General features: G+C 39.1%; 1 long non-coding RNA gene across 1 annotated transcript; it reads right to left on the bottom strand.

The window, feature by feature from the left end:
- Positions 1–1606: 1606 nt before the first annotated feature.
- LOC124138037 lies at positions 1607–16581 on the bottom strand. Its single transcript, XR_006861588.2, has 4 exons — positions 16468–16581; positions 11500–11634; positions 2044–2153; positions 1607–1708 (listed from the first exon to the last, which is right to left on the bottom strand). It is a non-coding gene; the product is annotated as an uncharacterized LOC124138037 (long non-coding RNA).
- Between the last annotated feature and the right edge of the window lie 3801 nt (positions 16582–20382).

Here is a 20382-nt window from a genome sequence, read left to right as displayed (position 1 = left end):
CATATCTGACCTTAAACTTGCATCTATATCCGTACATTTCCTCAACGACTTCTGTATTCCTCCATTGGCTTTATCATACCCAGAATGTGATAATTAGAGATCTAGAATAATGTACTATTGTCTCGCTTTGGAGTAAGTTTCCAAGTTGTTAATCACGCCCTTCAGTTGACTCACATTCATTGTGATCGGAAGGCCAAGTAGGAAAAGGTCCTAGACACGCCTGCCGTGACTAAAGTCCTGTATTTGCTAAGGCGTCGTGGGAAGGCGTCTATGATGCCGGCTACAAGATTCTCAACCATCCCAAACTGCAAACACAAAGACCATATTTCTTGTTCATTATGTAACAAACAATAGCGGTTTCCCCCTGCCACTGAACATACGTCACAATCGTATGTGGTGGTGTCAGGAGATGATAAACGTTATGTGTTTTTCAGATAAGCGAGTGCTATTGAACGATTTAGGACCGGAAGTTTCATTTGTAATCAAAAGACGGACCTTTCCTGTGTAGAAGACAACGGCGTGTGCCACTACATACATGATTAATTTTGACGAAAAGAGCAATTTGGATTGTATCAATGTTATATGTTTGAGTTTTGAATTTGGGGTTTTGTTATATTCATGGAGTAGTGGTCGCATGTCATGCACATAACATACTTGTACCATGTTATATCCAGGGAATGCAGGCACTGCTAGATGGAACCCATAGGGATTCCTGGTCCGAATGTATGTCCCCAACAAACTATTCCTGTCGCAAGGGACGACTAAACGGATCAGTTTCGGTGACTAGGTTGATTGCTAATTTCCTAACTGAATGGGCCTATTCTCATGATGTCATTCACTGGATTGTCTGGTCCAGACTGATTATTTACAGACCATCGCCATGACATTTAAAAAATATCTATCAACCTCATCTATTTAAATTTCTATTTTCATGAAGAGAAAATAATACATAGCGACTCACATTCATACACTTTGTCAATATTTGATTATGTAAACATGAAACGCAAGTAGACACCGATATGATCCAACGAATCTTGGTTCTAAAGCCCCGTGTGTTTACTGACCCTAATCTGTATGATGAGTTATTCATTTGACTCGAATGAGATACAAGAGTAATTATGCGCATAACCCAAAAGCAGGATGAAAATGTGTGCTGCGTGGATCGGTGAAAGAATGTTGTGAATACGTTGTACAATACCTATATACACATGACTGCAACGCAGCTTTATTTATTAATACTGATAAGCAATTGATGTTTCAGCTGTGACTGTTCGAAGCAAGCAAGCGAAAGCGGTCTGTAAATATTCCAGTCTGTACCAAACAATCCAATGACATTGAGAGCTACGATCCATGCTGTGTATGCGGAGTATGATGACACACTTTCAAACAAGTAGTCGAGTCTGACCACCCAATCCATTAAGCCTCTTACGGCCAGCACAGGTTTGATCTGGAGACCCTTTCTTACCTGGAATTTCCACGTGGTCTTTTATGCCCTATAAGTAATGATCTCTGGATATGACAGTATTGTGTAGATAGATGCAGACATGCAGTATTCCCTTACTCGTATACAGGTGTGTATACCTGCACGACAACATGACACCTACCTGAAGCAGTTGTTGTTGAAGTCATTGAAACTAGACATAGTCATTAGCGATCCCCATGCTGGACCAAGGGAGTAAAACACTTGAATAGCTGCCTCGATCCACACCTGTAAAAATGCATTTTATTTGACTTTACTTTTGACCTCCACGAATGAAATCCGAATACTATGTCAGTCATTAAAGACAAATAAAGTTGCTGGTCTTGACGCGCTTCAATATGAACATTTAAAGCACGGTGGAAACCAGTTATACTTTTACCTATCGATTCTGTTTAACAGAATCTTAAAATCTGGATACATGCCGAAGTCATGGAAAAGTGGGACTGTTATTCCAATTTATAAAGGTACCGGAAAACCAAAAACGTCACCAGACTCCTATCGAGGAGTTACTCTATTGCCTGTTATCTTTAAGTTATTTGAAACTGTAGTTAGCAAAAGACTACCTGATATTTATAACTCTAAGTCATTTCCAGACTCACAGCAGTGCGGATTTCAAAAGGGCCTTTCATCCTCCCACGCTTCTTTTCTAATCCAGGAAACTGTACACCATTATCTAGAAAGAAAAGATAATATCAAAGTGGTCTTTTTAGACAGTGCTAAGGCCTTTGACACGGTGTGGCACTCTGGACTTCTCTGGAAACTACATCATCTTGGCATAAACAAAGCATTATGGAAACTGTTTAACAACATGTACAGTGGAATGACGAGTTGTGTCTCCGTAAACAACACCAAATCTTACTGGTTCAAATTGGACAGAGGTGTCAGACAAGGCAGTGTTTTGTCTGCCAAACTGTATTTGGTCTATATCAACGCTCTCCTTAGTGAACTGTCATCATCTCACAAAGGAGCTATGGTCATGGATTTGCATGTTGCCTCACGGGATTGCCTAAAAGTCGGGCCAAGAAAAGTCGGGCCGGGCCGGGCCAGCGGGTAATACTAAAAATGGATTGCAGAATAATAAAACGAAACGCGCATATCTAGGCAGATCTCAAATGTCCACAAACGTATAGTTTTTCTCATTTAATTGAGTTTGAATAAAAATGCACCTTCAACAATGTATTTAACTGATGATTATGACTACATACCGTGAGTCTCGTAGAAAAGTCAGCGTCTTGACTGTGTGTATTCTTTGATTAGAATGCTTCTCACCGACCTTAGCGTGTAGGGGTGTGATGTCCTGGGCAGGAAACCACAGTGTTTTGACTACTATTCTTTCATTAATTAACGTGTTAAGGTAATTAACCTTTACTAATTCGTGTAAAACCAACACAGGATGTTTTCTGGAAGTGGATATTCGCGAATGTCAAAAGACTGACACGACACGTGTTAATAACTGTCCAAGCACTTCTAAAGTTCCTAACATTATTTATATCTAAAGACTAGTATTGTATCTAATTATTTACCACTTTATTGTCTCATATTTCAGTAGTTAAACAAAACACAGAGCTCAAAGTGAAGCCTTTTTCACTCTACATTCTCAACATAGTCTCTATCAGAAGTGTTTGGCTTGTGTTGGGTCCGACTTGGTCCGGGCGGTCAAAATAACTTTAAACAGACAGATGTATCTTGAAATGTGATTAAATCTATAGACCAGTGTTATATCTACCTATACACCAATTTATAATGTCACAGATCGCAGTATTTCTAGAAAACAAGGGGCTCAAGTGAAGCCCTTTTCCCGCTACATTCTCAACATAGTCTCTATCAGAAGTGTTTGGCTTGTGTTGGGTCCGACTTGGCCCGGGCGGTCAAAATCAACTTTAAACGCACAGATGTATCTTCAAATGTGATTAAATCTATAGATTAGTGTTATATCTACCTATACACCAATTTATAATGTCCAGGTGTATCGCATTTAAAGAAATCTGCGCCGTTAAATTGAAGCATTGAGTCGGTAAGTATTAGGATTTTTTGGTGTTCTTTGGATTCTTGATTATGGAGGGCTGAGGCCATGCCCATTAGTTCTGCCGTGAATATTGATTGGTTGTTTGGGAGTCGGAAGGATTGTGTGGTTTTAGTTGGTTGTGTGGTATGGACTCCGAAACCTGTGTGTTTGGAGGTCGGATCTGAGGATCCGTCCGTGTAAATGTGACACCAATTTGGCCAATGTACTGTACTTGGGTTTACCTCCTTTTGCATCCTGCGTATCATTCTACCCGTCGGATCGACTTGACCCGGGTGGTTAATCATCTTAAACATCACGACTGTAAAAACAAAGTTCCTAGATATATATAGAACTTGAATTTACGGCGTCTTTTAACCATCACGACCATAATACTGAGTGGTCCAAGTCAGGTTCAGGAGAAGTGTGTTTTCACAGTGCGAGCTTTGTCGGAAATGGCTGCTCGGAGATGCAGCATGTATTCTCGCGGTATGGCAGATTACAACTGTCTCAGATAATCCTGTTTTCCTAAACACACAGCTAATAGAAGCATTAAGCAGGGTTGAGGGAGAGGTTTATCCTGAAATCCAAAGTGTCTCACCTTACCATCTCCAAGTGTTACCCTATATAAGTGACGATGTAGCGCACTGACATCCTATTCCAAATATCACGATCAGAAATGACTGCCATACTCATTGGCGACTCTTTGGTCAAATATCTTGGACGGTACACTGAGAGAGAAGACATAGTTACGAGATCTCTGTCAGGAGCCAAGGTGGCTGACGTCCCCGATCTCCTCTGGGACATTGAGAGGTTTAAGGTAGGAGACGTCTTCATATCATATCTTTTAGCAGTTAAAGGAAGTAACATTTTGCACATTATGAGGACTGTTCCACGCACGTACTAATGAATAATCAGTCATCATAAACTCACCCCAATGATAATTGAAACCGGTATAGATGTTAATCCATTTGATGATACATCTGTGTGTTTAAAGTTGATTTTGACCGCCCGGGCCAAGTCGGACCCAACACAAGCCAAACACTTCTGATAGAGACTATGTTGAGAATGTAGAGGGAAAAGGGCTTCACTTGAGCCCCTTGTTTTCTAGAAATACTGCGATCTGTGACATTATAAATTGGTGTATAGGTAGATATAACACTGGTCTATAGATTTAATCACATTTGAAGATACATCTGTGAGGTTTAAGTTGATTTTAACAGCCCGGGCCAGGTCGGACCGAACATTTCTGACTTGGATTTTTTTAAGAAAATACAGTAAAAATGCTTCACTTTAACGGCGCAGATTTCTTTAAATGCGATACACCTGGACATTATAAATTGGTGTATAGGTAGATATAACACTAATCTATAGATTTAATCACATTTGAAGATACATCTGTGCGTTTAAAGTTGATTTTGACCGCCCGGGCCAAGTCGGACCCAACACAAACCAAACACTTCTGATAGAGACTATGTTGAGAATGTAGAGGGGAAAAGGGCTTCACTTGAGCCCCTTGTTTTCTAGAAATACTGCGATCTGTGACATTATAAATTGGTGTATAGGTAGGTATAACACTGGTCTATAGATTTAATCACATTTGAAGATACATCTGTGAGGTTTAAGTTGATTTTAACAGCCCGGGCCAGGTCGGACCGAACATTTCTGACTTGGATTTTTTAAAGAAAATACGGTAAAAATGCTTCACTTTAACGGCGCAGATTTCTTTAAATGCGATACACCTGGACATTATAAATTGGTGTATAGGTAGATATAACACTAATCTATAGATTTAATCACATTTCAAGATACATCTGTGTGTTTAAAGTTGATTTTGACCGCCCGGGCCAAGTCGGACCCAACACAAGCCAAACACTTCTAATAGAGACTATGTTGAGAATGTAGAGGGGAAAAGGGCTTCACTTGAGCCCCTTGTTTTCTAGAAATACTGCGATCTGTGACATTATAAATTGGTGTATAGGTAGATATAACACTGGTCTATAGATTTAATCACATTTGAAGATACATCTGTGAGGTTTAAGTTGATTTTAACAGCCCGGGCCAGGTCGGACCGAACATTTCTGACTTGGATTTTTTAAAGAAAATACGGTAAAAATGCTTCACTTTAACGGCGCAGATTTCTTTAAATGCGATACACCTGGACATTATAAATTGGTGTATAGGTAGATATAACACTAATCTATAGATTTAATCACATTTCAAGATACATCTGTGCGTTTAAAGTTGATTTTGACCGCCCGGGCCAAGTCGGACCCAACACAAGCCAAACACTTCTGATAGAGACTATGTTGAGAATGTAGCGGGAAAAGGGCTTCACTTGAGCCCCTTGTTTTCTAGAAATACTGCGATCTGTGACATTATAAATTGGTGTATAGGTAGATATAACACTGGTCTATAGATTTAATCACATTTGAAGATACATCTGTGAGGTTTAAGTTGATTTTAACAGCCCGGGCCCTGTCGGACCGAACATTTCTGACTTGGATTTTTTAAAGAAAATACAGTAAAAATGCTTCACTTTAACGGCGCAGATTTCTTTAAATGCGATACACCTGGACATTATAAATTGGTGTATAGGTAGATATAACACTAATCGATAGATTTAATCACATTTGAAGATACATCTGTGAGGTTTAAGTTGATTTTAACAGCCCGGGCCAGGTCGGACCGAACATTTCTGACTTGGATTTTTTAAAGAAAATACAGTAAAAATGCTTCACTTTAACGGCGCAGATTTCTTTAAATGCGATACCTTGGACATTATAAATTGGTGTATAGGTAGATATAACACTGGTCTATAGATTTAATCACATTTCAAGATACATCTGTGAGGTTTAAGTTGATTTTAACAGCCCGGGCCCTGTCGGACCGAACATTTCTGACTTGGATTTTTTTAAGAAAATACAGTAAAAATGCTTCACTTTAACGGCGCAGATTTCTTTAAATGCGATACACCTGGACATTATAAATTGGTGTATAGGTAGATATAACACTAATCTATAGATTTAATCACATTTCAAGATACATCTGTGCGTTTAAAGATGATTTTGACCGCCCGGGCCAAGTCGGACCCAACACAAACCAAACACCTCTGATAGAGACTATGTTGAGAATGTAGAGGGGAAAAGGGCTTCACTTGAGCCCCTTGTTTTCTAGAAATACTGCGATCTGTGACATTATAAATTGGTGTATAGGTAGATATAACACTGGTCTATAGATTTAATCACATTTGAAGATACATCTGTGAGGTTTAAGTTGATTTTAACAGCCCGGGCCAGGTCGGACCGAACATTTCTGACTTGGATTTTTTAAAGAAAATACAGTAAAAATGCTTCACTTTAACGGCGCAGATTTCTTTAAATGCGATACACCTGGACATTATAAATTGGTGTATAGGTAGATATAACACTAATCTATAGATTTAATCACATTTCAAGATACATCTGTGCGTTTAAAGTTGATTTTGACCGCCCGGGCCAAGTCGGACCCAACACAAGCCAAACACTTCTGATAGAGACTATGTTGAGAATGTAGCGGGAAAAGGGCTTCACTTGAGCCCCTTGTTTTCTAGAAATACTGCGATCTGTGACATTATAAATTGGTGTATAGGTAGATATAACACTGGTCTATAGATTTAATCACATTTGAAGATACATCTGTGAGGTTTAAGTTGATTTTAACAGCCCGGGCCCTGTCGGACCGAACATTTCTGACTTGGATTTTTTAAAGAAAATACAGTAAAAATGCTTCACTTTAACGGCGCAGATTTCTTTAAATGCGATACACCTGGACATTATAAATTGGTGTATAGGTAGATATAACACTAATCTATAGATTTAATCACATTTGAAGATACATCTGTGAGGTTTAAGTTGATTTTAACAGCCCGGGCCAGGTCGGACCGAACATTTCTGACTTGGATTTTTTAAAGAAAATACAGTAAAAATGCTTCACTTTAACGGCGCAGATTTCTTTAAATGCGATACCTTGGACATTATAAATTGGTGTATAGGTAGATATAACACTGGTCTATAGATTTAATCACATTTCAAGATACATCTGTGAGGTTTAAGTTGATTTTAACAGCCCGGGCCCTGTCGGACCGAACATTTCTGACTTGGATTTTTTTAAGAAAATACAGTAAAAATGCTTCACTTTAACGGCGCAGATTTCTTTAAATGCGATACACCTGGACATTATAAATTGGTGTATAGGTAGATATAACACTAATCTATAGATTTAATCACATTTCAAGATACATCTGTGCGTTTAAAGATGATTTTGACCGCCCGGGCCAAGTCGGACCCAACACAAACCAAACACCTCTGATAGAGACTATGTTGAGAATGTAGAGGGGAAAAGGGCTTCACTTGAGCCCCTTGTTTTCTAGAAATACTGCGATCTGTGACATTATAAATTGGTGTATAGGTAGATATAACACTGGTCTATAGATTTAATCACATTTGAAGATACATCTGTCTGTTTAAAGTTGATTTTGACAGCCCGGGCCAAGTCGGAGCGAACTGTGTGACTGTCGAGAGTATAGGGAGAAGAGGTCTACTTTAACCAACGTGTCTGCTTTAAATACGATGAACATTGACGTTATAAAGTGGTATTTACTTAGATATAGTACGTTCCTATAATATAAACGCTATGCCGACAGATGGAAATTCGTATCACGAAAGCTAGAAGTATTTGATACGTGTCAAATCCTATTTCGTTTAACGATTGCTCTTTTACATGTTACCTAGATCAGCGACGCTAACACATAGCTCCACTTTCTAGTTTTTAAGTGATTTAGTCCGAATTACTGAATTATGCTGCACGTTTTGGATTGGTGATTGTTCAGTAGTGTCATGTGTGTATGTTGCATCAATAATATGTAGATATGATCGCCGATAATGAAGTAATTAGCCAATAACACTTTGGCCCGTCTTGGCCCGGCCCGGCCCGACTTTTAGGCAATCCCTTGCCTCACCAACTCAGGCTGACGATATTACTCTCATTAGTCCCATCACATCATACCTACAAGAAATGATCAAGATATGTGAAACATATAGTGCAGAATGGCGATTTTCATTCTCAGCAGCCAAAAGTAGTGTAATGACATTCTCAAGTTCTAAATCAATGAGCCCTTGTCATCGTTCACTATACGGCAAAGATATACCCGAGGTACCTTGTGCCAAACATGTTGGAATAGAACTGGATCACAATATGAATTCTTGGGACAGAACCATAAATGCCTGTTCCAAATTGAAAGCAAGCACCATGGCCCTTCAGCGACTAGGTTGTGACTGTAAAGGCCTCAATCCGCTGACAAGTTCGAAATTGTTAAAAATGGTGTCCTTACCCAAATCTATGTTTGGATGCGAGCTCTGGTCAGATTTAAATAAAACGGAATTAATTGCTCTAGAACGTGCTCAGAGATTCTCTGTAAAACTTGTTCAAGGCCTACCTAAAACAACGCGAACAGATATCTGCAACGCTCTGATAGGATTCTATCCAATTGAATCTTACATCGATGCTAAAAAGTTGCTGTTTCTGGGACAACTGTGTAATAACCCAACACACTACCTCAGCAGAACATTGTTCACCACACGCTTATTCCTGCTAAGAAATGGATGTTCCAAAAGGTCTCGTGGCTTTGTACCAAACATTGTTCAGATCCTACAGAAGTACAACATGTTTGAGCATCTAACAGCATTCATGGACACAGGGCAGTTTTGCAAACCATCACTCTGGAAGAAAAAGGTCAAGAAGCAAATCGAAGAACATCATGACTCGGAGTGGCAACAGCGTCTACAAACAGACCCGGACCTACACCATTTTTCAAAAATACACAACAAAATTAAACCTCACAAAGCATGGAAAGTTGCTAAGCATTGGCCCTTACTAAAAGACTCCTGCAAATTTGTTGTGGACATGTGCGCACTCTGGCGGCCAGGCAAAGTACATGGTCACTGCGAACGTTGTGACAAAGGTTATATTGATCTTCTGGTTCATATGATATGCCACTGCAGAGCATCTGAATTCATCAGGGATCGTATGTGGTGTGAAATTGTCAACTGTTGTCCAGTTGAATTGAGTGTTACCTTACACTCCATGTGTGACGTTGACCTAGTGTGCAGTCTGTTGTCATGCACACCTCCTGTACAAGCGAGTGAAGAAGACAATGAGCTGTTTGCAAGAACTGTGATCCAGAACAGACACCAACTGTGTTTGACACTATATCCTGACCCTTAACCTAATCTTGTTATTTCTCTTGTTAATATCTCTATAACCGTAATGAATTGCATGTAACTCTCCTATGGAGGAATAAAGATGATAATAATATGAAGAAACACATGCATCCATATTGTCAGGGGAGACAGTGTGTACATGGCTACTCAGATAGTAAGCAAATCAGACAAATGACACCATCACACTATTGTTAAAACGAAACGAGATTTGGGATTTCTTACACACCTCTGGGTGAGAAACCCATTTGAGATAACTGGTATCAAACACATGTGTGAGATCGAATTCCAGGCACGTGATTGGCTACTCCATGGTGATGACCTGAGGTCAGATTATGACGGACTACATGTACTTTACTGATTGGAAGACATTGATAAGTTTCTCGTGCTTCAGTCGAGTGTTCACCTACTCTGTGTTGATTCACTGTTGATCATTGTGGTTTTGTAGAGTGTAAACCCCCTGCATGCCACAGCGACATATATGTCCCTCCTCTTCAACCCTCACTTCGAAGTTAAAAAAAATTCATGTGTGAGATCGAATTCCAGGCACGTGATTGGCTACTCCATGGTGATGACCTGAGGTCAGATTATGACGGACTACATGTACTTTACTGATTGGAAGACATTGATAAGTTTCTCGTGCTTCAGTCGAGTGTTCACCTACGTCTGTGTTGATTCACTGTTGATCATTGTGGTTTTGTAGAGTGTAAACCCCCTGCATGGCACAGCGACATATATGTCCCTCCTCTTCAACCCTCACTTCGAAGTTAAAAAAAATTCAAAATACATCACGCACACTAATACACTTCACTGTTTTCAATTCCCTCTTCGGTGATATCATCCACTGTCATTTTAGGCAAAGTACAATTTCTGAAAGTGACCTCTGAAAAAAAAGGACATCGTAAATCTCGCTAAATCACCATTCACGGCGTCATTGTACGCCGTCGTATATGTTTGGCAATATTGGACTGTGTTTACAAAATCACGTTTCACGTATGTCGGTTATGAGACGCCTATTAGATCACGTATATTTCAAACTCAGCTGCGATACACGTATCCTTTAATTCCTCATACATTTTACAATTAAAGGACAAATGGTCTTTGTCACCGATGCAAATGATCAAGATGTTATTTCTTTGAGGTGAAAATTATTAACTCGGCATCAAGCGTGTTCTTTTATCTGATATAGTTTGCATTATCATCTTCGCCTTGGTGATCCACAGATATGGCGGAAACTATTTGAGTTGCATCACAATATTTATGAGGAGTAAGCCGTTCATCGCATGACAGCACTCATGACCGTGGTGTTTATGTAATACTGCGCGCCACTGTGATCATGAGAATAGATGAAATGCATCGATTCGATGCTTCAAAGGTGCGATTTTAGTGTGTGTAAGAAACAGATCACCGCACTCGTGCCTGTCAGATATACCTTTCGCTCGTTAGATACGTTTTGAATCAACTCGTTGTAAGATAAATGGTATCTGACAGACACTCGTGTAGTAATCTCTATATATGGGCATAGCATTCAGTGGTATCAAATGGCAGAGATGGCCCATTCATCACATCCTACGCCTGTCTGTCCGAATCAAGGATTCGTCCTGATTATGATCCTTGTTCATGGGTTTCACCAATGTGGGAAAAGTCTTAGACCTAAACCACTTTCGGTTTTCTCCCATAGTTATATGACGCGACATGACTATTGTTCAAATACACACATCCACTCGACAATATTATTTTGGTGTCATATTTAAACTCACACTGAAGTTTGCTAGTCTGGAAAATTCAGGGTAGACATAGAACTTGATTCCATCCACAGCCCCGGGTAGCAATAGCCTTCTGATCAGAAGAATGGTCAGGAGGAGATACGGGAAGAGCGACGTCACATAAACCACCTACAATCATATATCACATGTACTTTACAACATCTTAAATCATATATCATGGTATGTACCATACATCATTTTTAATTTTACATCATGGCGTGTACTATACACAACCTTCATATGAAAATAAAAGTGATAAAACCCATTTCATAAACATAAAAATATCTCCATTGTACGATTAGGGCTATTTCATAAACATGCGTTTGTGATTCACTTACAAAACAGTGATGATACCAGGGGTTCAAGAAAACGCGACCAAATCTTGCGTCAGCAGTGGCACCCTGAACCTGTTGCTGGAAAATTTCTTGACATAAAGGGAGAGTTGAGTATTAGAAAGTTGAATACAGATGAGGAGGTTTCATGGTCTCTTATTCCCAGTTCAGGTGGGTAAAATAGTGGACAGGAATTGGCTATTTGACCATTATTTAATGGTATCAGATCATCGATATTGCTTATGTGGATGGTCTTTGCTAAATTCCTGTAGTTTGATTTTGCCAATCCTAGCAATGATTCAGATTCATGTGCAGAACAACAGTTGTTTCTTCTTTTGCTTCTTGATCCATCCTACGAAGAAAAATAGAATGGATACATTTCACGTGTGTGTAACATCACAAACAAACTAGCGCACTTGTTTAATGATGCCCGCTGCTGATCTAAGACAGCATTGAGCAAGTGTGTTGGTTTTGACTTCTTCTGTACCTTTGCCTTTTCTACCAACTCGACATAGGGATAGTGGACTGCTTGGAAGAAGGTATGTAGTGTATTGTCAACTGTATTGCATGGTGTATTGACCACACCATGCGCAAAATATATCACTCCAAACAGATTATCGCCGGTAACAGATTAGTGGTTTGGAATAGTATACTTCTTATTCGAGATAAGGCGCATAAATTAAATCTACTTGTAGAGAGCGCCAGCTGGTGGTATGGTAAGCTCTAGTAACATTGTAAGAAATAGAGTCTTGTAGCATCATTTAGCTCTCAACTATACATAAACTATAATTCTAAGATGCTTTGCTGAAAGATCAAACGTGCGATTAAGTACTTCCTTTTAGTTACGTCACGGCGTTGTACAAATTCCACCTCCCGTTATATAACGTATCCTTGGTCACATCTTTCTTTCATTACTGTTGAGCACGATGGTACATCCACATCAACTTTAGTGGAATAGCCTCTTGAAACTCGTCAAAGTTAAATGTTATAACCTGGTAAGAAATCTGGCCAGATGATGTCAACCATCTGTCATGGGCAGGCTTATCCGAAACATTCAAACCACTGTGTCCGTGCCACAACAGTCACAGAATTGTTCGAGGCGGGACTTGTTGCCCAGGAAGTTATGTCTGTCTCTAGAAAAAAGGAATGAGCAATGTTGCACAGCCACACGTACACCTGTTGCTCAGCGTACGGGATTTAGCAAAAATGGCCACTGCTCCTACTCCGCCATGTTCGCCCACGGCGACGCCGTGTCACGTTACAGGCCGTTGATTCACGTCGGTTACACCTTATGGTATTATCAGTGTAGCGCAACCACCTAGCTATTAGCATACTGTTTCACAACTTGCATTTGCCGCAGTCTGCTTACATTAGTGGAGGAAACAAAGTTGCCACTTGTTCGACAGGAACCATCTCAACTCACAATAACCGAACTTTGGGTAAATTTAGATGTGTTAGCTCGCCCCACAATGCACTTGTAGAATGTGTCGAGTCACCTGATTAAATTGAAGCAAAGGATTTTTTTTTAAATAACTAGTTCTACTTATTGCTTAATGGGATTATGAATAACCTCACACTGAACGGATTCCGAAATGTGGCCTATATTAATAAAAAGCTACCCATTTCAGTGGTGTTGTTTATGTTTAAAACGTAAATATGTGTCTTAACGTAAGGATGTAGGCAAGTACGTGGAGGAGTCTATCCGTTAGCCCTATTCGAGGATTTTCAAATCGTCATAGGTCATAACAGATTTGAGTTGATACCCATCTCCAATAAAACACAGGGTTAATCTTACATTCGGCATCTTACATTTGTTGTACCCCAATGTGTAGTGTAATAAAGTATAGTTTTGCACTTAAGTATTATTACGTCCTCGTGCTTTAACTATGATAATTTAGATCAAAACAATACTTTATTGCACTACACACGTTGATAGAGCAAACTATATTCCTTAAAGTCCCACCCTAACTATAAATAGCCCGCAAGTGAACAGTGACTGACAATGGAAACACAAACGAGTGCCGGGAGAAGCTTTTTGAAAACCGTACGCAAACAAGATCACCATTGACCGTCAAACTTCGTATCAGCTTGAATGACATACCCTGGATACTACAAATGGCTTCGAATCAATCGTGTTTGGCGTCTGCATCAATCACAGTGGGCGGAGATTATTTACGGTTGCGCTATAACTAGCAATCATGAGTACATATGACACATTATGTTGTTTATTTTTACGGAAGAACAGCAGCAGAACATCATTTTCGGTTTATGTAACAGTAACGGTACATAAATACGAAATTGACTAGATTCTTTAAGTTCAATCAGAAAATTACAGATATTTGTGTAGTTTTGTTCATTTACATTCTACAGTTAGATCTATACCACACAATAATCAGATTATATTTATGAAACTTAAATTATTACACATATGTTTCAACAAGAGTGTGGGAAGGGGCCTTATTTGAAGCACCAGAAGTTGCGCCAATATTTCTCAGTTCGACTACAATATATGATTATGTCACGTGTATCAAAATAACAACGCACATAAGCAACTGGTTAAATAAGTAAAGAAAAATACTGGATGATTTGACCTACGTTAGGCGTATCAAGATAATATTGTACTTACAATAAACGAAAACTCCAATACACATATTCCAAGACAACTTTAATTATGGATTTCCGTTTCTTTCACAGAATTTTCACACACAAAACAGAGTTTGATCATTAGATCCAAACTTATCCCATGTATTTTGTGTTCGGGGGATTTTAATACACTTCGCGCACAAGTTTAAAAATACAATGTGGGATCCCTTTCCCGTTTTGTCTTCTCCAATCCTTCACTGCTGCAACGTTTAATATCCGTTTCTTCAAGTCCGAGTATCTACGATCTCTCCAAACACTTCGTTTATTTAGCTCGGTCCAGACGCACTGTGTTCGAATCGATGAATTTATGCAACATGGTGGCCGCACCATTCCCTAACTGCGATTGCCTGTGCCGTGTCACGCATGGATGACAAAAGAAGTATGAACAAACATATTCGGCTTCATCTGGTTCCACAATGAAATATCGCTGTGACACTGATTCACTAATCCCAAGAATCGGCACTGAATTTGTCAAAGTTTCTGTTGCACTTGCAAGGGCGGGGGAATGATGTCATCTTGAATTGGAACTTTCTCCACGACAAAGTCACGAATGTCATCATCGAAATGACCAAAGGCTCCCCGATCATCTCCATCAACTCTCCGTCAAACTAAGCGTGACATGAAAATATTTTGTTACTCATATTAAAGACAAACGAACTTGCGAAGTTCTTGACAGTTGTAAGCAGCAATCCGCTCATGGGACCTGGCTGCTAGGAGATCGCGTGGTCAGAAAGGGGGAAAACAAAACGTTTTAGAAAGTAATAAAAGAAATCCAAACCAAAAATATCATGTTCAGGTTGTTTTTTAATAATACTATTCACGAAAACATTTCTTTTCTAAAAATGCAAATTAATTTATTAATTCATCTCAAGGTCGTAACCCTGATCACGTGGGTTGGTATTTGGAAAGAATCTTGTAATGGCGTGAACGAGGCTGCGTGTATAACATTGTTGAAATCAACTGACCAGGAAGATTGTCGAGGCAATGACATTATGACAGATGCTCGTCATGGATGGAGAAATAATGCGTCTGAGAGAAACATTGTTGCTTTGAGCGTTGAGACCAAACATGTGTTCATGCCGAAGTAGTTTACAAGAGAGGATGATCTGTGTAGCCCGCGACCTGAATAAGCTTAATGAAAATGATGTTGAAATCCATGTTCACGCATATGACAGAATTAATGTGAACAAATATTTATCTGAACATCGTTTCGATAGGAGGTACCAAACCTAAGGCACCGAGAACAATGGGGAGTCGGACAACTTGCTACTTGGGATGGAAGCGTGTCATTTCGAAAGCGAGATCTACATATTTGCCATGTTTTTCCTGAATCTTGTCAATCACATTAATGTCAAATAGGACAGAAAATTCAACAATATACATGAATTCATTGGATTTATCCAAAAGAGCAAGATCAGGTTTGATGGCCTGGATAGGTCTGAGGCTGTATACGGACCTATTCCTAAGGATTTATCATTTTAAGTGCATTGAAGCGTCAGCCACGGTAATGGTTTAGCGAGACAGTGGTAGTGCTATAGCGCAGAAATTGAACTGCAGGTAGTGGGCTGCACCAAATAAACTACCTCCTTATCTATGCAGTGCATTACCGCCAAAATACTATTTTTTTCAACTGTCACTGAGAATAGGGTAAAGAGAGGATAAATAAGGGACGTTCTTGGCTACAGCTGTTGATACGGACAATGCATGCCCCGATTGCCAAGGGTACCAACTGCCCAAACCATGAAATGATGCCTGGTTCAGCAACAGTGCAGCGTGACACAAAATATTGCAGAACGGCTTCAAGCGGATCTGTGCTGACTACGAACTTCTGTAGCAACGCACTTATATGAACAGCTTAATTGTGACTAAACATCTACCAAATTAAAATAGACAAAATATCTACATTGACAGGTAAAAGTAACAGTGTTGTATTGTTGCCAAAGTCTGCTTTTAAGTATTTTTGGGAGACTCCTACTAACCTACTAACCTCGTTGCAGTATAATGACAGAATGTAACATTCTGAAATTGTGTGTCAGGATACAGGAAGCCGTTTACAGCATCTAAGGGGTCCAGAAGTAAACAGAAGGCTGTAGTCCCTGACATCACCAGGAAGAAGCAATTGTAACTCTGACGGGAGGAAAATTTAATACTACCGAGATATCCCCAGCTCCGATGGAAACTTGAGGAAACACAACGCAGATGTCCCTGCCCGGAGTAGAATCGGCCATGAACCATGGTCGTGGAAACATTTAATGCAAATCTACTTCTGCTGATGTTGTAAGTTAACAAAAAAATCAATAAAATCAACATCTGTTGTGTTATTTGAATCATACTTTATCGAGATGCCCCTTCCACTCCCGCCCCGTCCAGACAGGATTTAAACTTTGTTAACTCTGACCTTAATATCCTCCATACCATGCATATCTTATAGGAACAAAAAGTCAATGAAATATCAACTGCAGATACTTAATAAAATCAAATATAAATAACATTCTGAGAAACTAACATGTAGCTAAAATAAAGTAAAAGACATTGACCCATAACGACCTCATTCACAAATGTTAACATTTTATGACTGAGTCTGAACAGTGTTGACGTGGATGGGTTGTTATCGTTGTGGCATGTATTCATATTTTTGGTGACTGAGATTTACTATTCATATGACATGTAATGTACTCAATAGCGCATTCAAATCATACGATCTCAACGGAACGTTCACTGAACGTTGAACTGCAACTCGACTTTTATCTGGTGTCAATGCTTTAGATAAACACAAACTTTATTTTCTGTTGGGACTGAAACTTTTCCAGGACTAAAGACATCACTGTTTCCAGAGATCAAAGTGTCTTCAAGCAAATGTGGTTGCTTTTGTTGAATGAATTGCCGTCTCAAAGCACACCTAACTTTTCGTCTCCGCTCAATATAAATTGTTAATAGTAATCCCACTGACGGAACAGCTCCTTTATAACTTGAGGCTTTTATCCAGTCATAGTACACATGGACGAGAATAATTATTTACATGCTCAAAAGTGCAGTTCGTTGGAACTGAATGGCTTCCCACTGGTGGCACTCCGATTAATTGAAATAATCGAATATTGATCGGAAGATCCAAACGATCAATCAAACCAAGCTATACTCGAACAAAATAAATTTTGTCCCCTCTCTCAAGTTCTTAACTGTTCTAATATTTAATTGGGGTTTATTCACTACTAACTATTTCGTACTTGAAAGAATTGAGAAAAGTGAAATCGATGTCTTGTTTGAAAAATAAAATACTGACGTAGGTATTTCTATTTGTTTGATCGACTAAATTTGCTTCATTAAAAAAAAACAGCAAAAATGGCGAAATCCAATTGATGTTAATGACTGAACTTTAACAGGTCCTAAAAACAAAATCTTGACGGTGTAGTTTCATGTAGCTACTCTCACTGCCGCTAGTTGACAAAACAGTGCACTTTGCACATGAATGTCTGTTAAGTTCATTATTCATGGAAGAAAAGGGGTCGACAACAAAACATGGTGAAGTAGCATTCTCAAGAATAAAAAAATAATAAATTATTTATGATTTATGCACTAGTCACTTTTCCGATCCGTCTCCTCCAGATATTTAATACTCTACCGCCTGGAGGGTCCGGACTTTACGCATTTTGTAGTTTAATTAAGGACATAAAGTTCGTGATTTAAGAATTGCAATATCCTTATTCATAATACTTTGTACAATTTATGGATAATCAGTATCATGTCATCTTTCTTTGTCAAGAAAAGAAGCTGAAATTCTACACATAAAAGCGACAAAACCCTTTCAATATTCATAAGAAATCTCGGCTATAAGCAGAGTCGATTGTACGAGCATCTGAATCATGAGCATAACTGTAAAAAAGTGATGATACAAGGTATTCGCGAAAAAGGGAGCGTATCCTCCCCCACCGGTGGCACCCGTCACAAACACATGCAAAGGCAAATCGGTTGCTAGCCATCCCTGGCCCCGTTTTTATAATGTCTTGTTATTTATCGTGATATCTTTTTATGGTTCCATACTAGTCTTAAACTATACATCTGTGATACGCTAGTTATTTTACTGTTCTTTGACGACAGGTTATATAATCAAATAGTATGCATTATTACTGTCTAACTTGATTTAGTCACGATACGGCTGAAATATTGACGATGTGACTATAAATATCCACTCACTCACTCACTCACACACTCACTCACTCACTCACTCACTCACTCACTCACTCACAAAGGATCACTTGCGTAATAAGCGATTTCCTCAGCACTGGGGCTTGATATCCGGTTACAATTAACATAAATACTGCAGCTAATACTGACGTATATCCAATATATTTCAAACGTCTGCAACTCTTGAGATATGGTGTGTGACAGACAAGCATTCTCAATACCATTTCAACACGTTTTTAACACATGTAAATAAACATTTGCATCACCTTCAAACCCTATGGAAACAGATGAGGCTTGGTATTTTGTATTTCCATTAATTTCATGAAAATGTCATTCCAAGCACTGCATTAAAGCAATAGAAAAGAGCTTACGAGTAAACTTACCTTACCGTCAATAATGAAAGTGAACAATACTAATGGATCCGAGCGATTTGACAACCTTTCCCTGAAGTGTCAAAGTCAGGAATGACCTACCCCACACCCACACCGACGTTTACGGAGGAAACACACGTTCAAACACAAAAAAAGTGGATACCATGGGTATATATACCATATAGCTTCATTGTCGTGTTTATTACAAGTGTATCACTGAATTATAACAATATAGACACAGATCTGCAGATAATGGCTGTATTTCAGTCATCGCGCACAGGCTGTGGTGATCACAGATGGTGACTTTCAGTTTTAAAAATGCAGTGGTTAGCCTGTCAATAAATTTGATCTTGTCGCTTACATGAATTAACAGTTCAGTTATAACGGATAAATACCATTCATATGAGAGTGCAATATTTAGAGAAAAAGTGTATATGTATTCAATAATTAGATTCCTCCCAACTGGCAATGAATCCACACTTACGTAAGATTATGATAATCCGTTCATCCTTTGAGTATAACATGCATGTATGGCGTATCATAAAAGAACAATTTGTGAAATAATTATTTTCTTACGTAAATAAGTAATTAATATTGGGAGTTGGTCTTCAGTGTTCACATCGTTTTCCCAAACCAAAGGTAATTTTGTATCAATGCAGTATAATTGTGATAATGAATCAGTACCAGATATGCATTGTTAATTATATTGAGCTCACATCTGCACGACAAAGGAGAGCACCAAGTCGAAACTAGGCTACAGGGCTCGTCATGTATAGTTCACACGTAAATGAATCATGTATGTTTATCAAAGCTGCTAACATTTTCTTTGATTAGCAGGGGGGCACGGGTGGCCCAGTCGTCTAAGGCGCCGTGATTCGCTGTGCAGAGTTGCGTCCCTTGGGCACGCCAGAAACCTATGATTGTGGGTTCGAATCCCGGTTCGCCCCAATTATGTTTCTAGGTTTGTCAGCACCATACCCGTGCTCATACCTGCATCACTTCGGGCTTTCCCCCCACATTAAGCTGACACGCCGTGATATAACTGGAATAATGTTAAATCGGCGCTAAAACCAACTCACTAACTCACTCACTTTGATTAGCAGTATTATTTCATGAAGCGAACTCATGCACACTGTTCATAATGTTTTGAAATATCTGTACAAAAACATGCGCAGTTCATTTGAATGAATTTGGTATGAAGTTTATATATGTTGTTTCCTGTCTCGATCATGAAACATCTTTGTAAACATAATTGATATGTAAGTGAGACCAGGTGAGGTGAAGTGGGGCTTTAACGTCATGTGCAAGATTATTGCAGTGATATAGCGACGTTGTGTGTGTGTGTGTGT

This window comes from Haliotis rufescens, unplaced genomic scaffold (assembly GCF_023055435.1).
Source record: "Haliotis rufescens isolate VD_foot unplaced genomic scaffold, xgHalRufe1.0.p SCAF_17, whole genome shotgun sequence".
Lineage (NCBI taxonomy): Eukaryota > Metazoa > Mollusca > Gastropoda > Lepetellida > Haliotidae > Haliotis > Haliotis rufescens.
This window is presented reverse-complemented; position numbering and strand designations above follow the sequence as displayed.